The sequence below is a fragment of the Durio zibethinus genome, unplaced genomic scaffold (genome assembly GCF_047325235.1).
Source record: "Durio zibethinus cultivar Kanyao isolate XHJ-2024 unplaced genomic scaffold, ASM4732523v1 HiC_scaffold_3, whole genome shotgun sequence".
Classification (NCBI taxonomy): Eukaryota; Viridiplantae; Streptophyta; class Magnoliopsida; order Malvales; family Malvaceae; genus Durio; species Durio zibethinus.
The window spans coordinates 2375226-2377725 of NW_028323044.1; positions in this window are offsets into that span (position 1 = coordinate 2375226).

A 2500-nucleotide genomic window follows, 5' to 3' on the forward strand; every position below is an offset into this window, starting at 1 on the left:
ACCAGGGCCCAGCGTGTGCCGATGGTGCTCGAGGCAACCTGCCGCACCAGGGCCCAGCGTGTGCGGATGGTGCTCGAGGCAAGCGCCCGCACCAGGGCCCAGCGTGTGCCGATGGTGGTCGAGGCAACCGCCCGCACCAGGGCCCAGCGTGTGCCGATGGTGGTCGAGGCAACCTGCCGCACCAGGGCCCAGCGTGTGCCGATGGTGCTCGAGGCAACCTGCCGCACCAGGGCCCAGCGTGTGCCGATGGTGCTCGAGGCAACCGACCGCACCAGGGCCCAGCGTGTGCCGATGGTGGTCGAGGCAACCGCCCGCACCAGGGCCCAGCGTGTGCCGATGGTGGTCGAGGCTGCCGATGATGGTCGAGGCAACCTGCCGCACCAGGGCCCAGCGTGTGCCGATGGTGCTCGAGGCAACCGACCGCACCAGGGCCCAGCGTGTGCCGATGGTGCTCGAGGCAAGCGCCCGCACCAGGGCCCAGCGTGTGCCGATGGTGGTCGAGGCAACCTGCCGCACCAGGGCCCAGCGTGTGCCGATGGTGGTCGAGGCAAGCGCCCGCACCAGGGCCCAGCGTGTGCCGATGGTGGTCGAGGCAAGCGCCCGCACCAGGGCCCAGCGTGTGCCGATGGTGGTCGAGGCAACCTGCCGCACCAGGGCCCAGCGTGTGCCGATGGTGCTCGAGGCAACCGACCGCACCAGGGCGGAGCGTGTGCCGATGGTGGTCGAGGCAAGCGCCCGCACCAGGGCCCAGCGTGTGCCGATGGTGGTCGAGGCAACCTGCCGCACCAGGGCCCAGCGTGTGCCGATGGTGCTCGAGGCAACCGACCGCACCAGGGCGGAGCGTGTGCCGATGGTGGTCGAGGCAAGCGCCCGCACCAGGGCCCAGCGTGTGCCGATGGTGGTCGAGGCTGCCGATGGTGGTCGAGGCAACCTGCCGCACCAGGGCCGAGCGTGTGCCGATGGTGCTCGAGGCAACCGGCCGCACCAGGGCCCAGCGTGTGCCGATGGTGGTCGAGGCAAGCTGCCGCACCAGGGCCCAGCGTGTGCCGATGGTGTTCGAGGCAACCGACCGCACCAGGGCCCAGCGTGTGCCGATGGTGCTCGAGGCAACCTGCCGCACCAGGGCCCAGCGTGTGCCGATGGTGGTCGAGGCAACCTGCCGCACCAGGGCCCAGCGTGTGCCGATGGTGGTCGAGGCAAGCGCCCGCACCAGGGCCCAGCGTGTGCCGATGGTGGTCGAGGCAACCGACCGCACCAGGGCCCAGCGTGTGCCGATGGTGCTCGAGGCAACCGGCCGCACCAGGGCCCAGCGTGTGTCGATGGTGGTCGAGGCAAGCGCCCGCACCAGGGCCCAGCGTGTGCCGATGGTGGTCGAGGCAACCGCCCGCACCAGGGCCCAGCGTGTGCCGATGGTGCTCGAGGCAACCGACCGCACCAGGGCCGAGCGTGTGCCGATGGTGGTCGAGGCAAGCGCCCGCACCAGGGCCCAGCGTGTGCCGATGGTGGTCGAGGCAACCTGTCGCACCAGGGCCCAGCGTGTGCCGATGGTGGTCGAGGCAAGCGCCCGCACCAGGGCCCAACGTGTGCCGATGGTGCTGGGGGCAACCGCCCGCACCAGGGCCCAGCGTGTGCCGATGGTGATCGAGGCAGGCGCCCGCACCAGGGCCCAGCGTGTGCCGATGGTGGTCGAGGCAAGCGCCCGCACCAGTGCCCAGCGTGTGCCGATGGTGGTCGAGGCAAGCGCCCGCACCAGGGCCCAGCTTTTGCCGATGGTGATCGAGGCAACCGGCCGCTCCAGGGCCCAGCGTGTGCCGATGGTTATCGGGGCAACCGGCCGCACCAGGGCCCAGGGTCTGCCGATGGTGCTCGAGGCAACCGCCCGCACCAAGGCTCAGCATGTGCCGCTGGTGATCGAGGCAACAACCCACACCAGGGCCCAGCTTGTGCCGATGGCGGTCGAGGCAGGTGCCCGTACCGAAGGGCAGCCTATGCCGGTGATGGTCGATGCATGTGCCATCACCATGCGTCATCATGTGCCATTGATGGTCGAGGCCTTGGCCGGAGTTCGATTTTGAGCCACGGTGCCCATGCTTGGCTCCAGCATGTGCTGGTGCCGCATTTTTTTCACTCGGGACAGCATCGCCGGAGCATCGCCGGAGTACCGCCGGAGTACCGCCGGAGAACCTGACCGGCGGCATTGGGGTTCCGGCGATTGGGAGGGGGGCCGGGGGGGTGTGCGCACATGACGTGCGATGGGTGCTGGTACTTGGCCCTTGTGTTGGCCCCCTATCCCTCATCAAACCTCTGAGAACTCACACCCCCTTAAAGAGCGTTTGAGATTTTACAGGTTTGCTGCCAGTAGCCGTTAAAGTGTCTGAAATGGGGACACTTTTTTCAAACGGTCACGAAATCTTCTCCGGTTCGAGTTTTTAGCTGAATTTTTTTGTGCATGCCAACAAAAATAGAAGGATCACGTCCACAAAATTTGGGGCCAGAACTC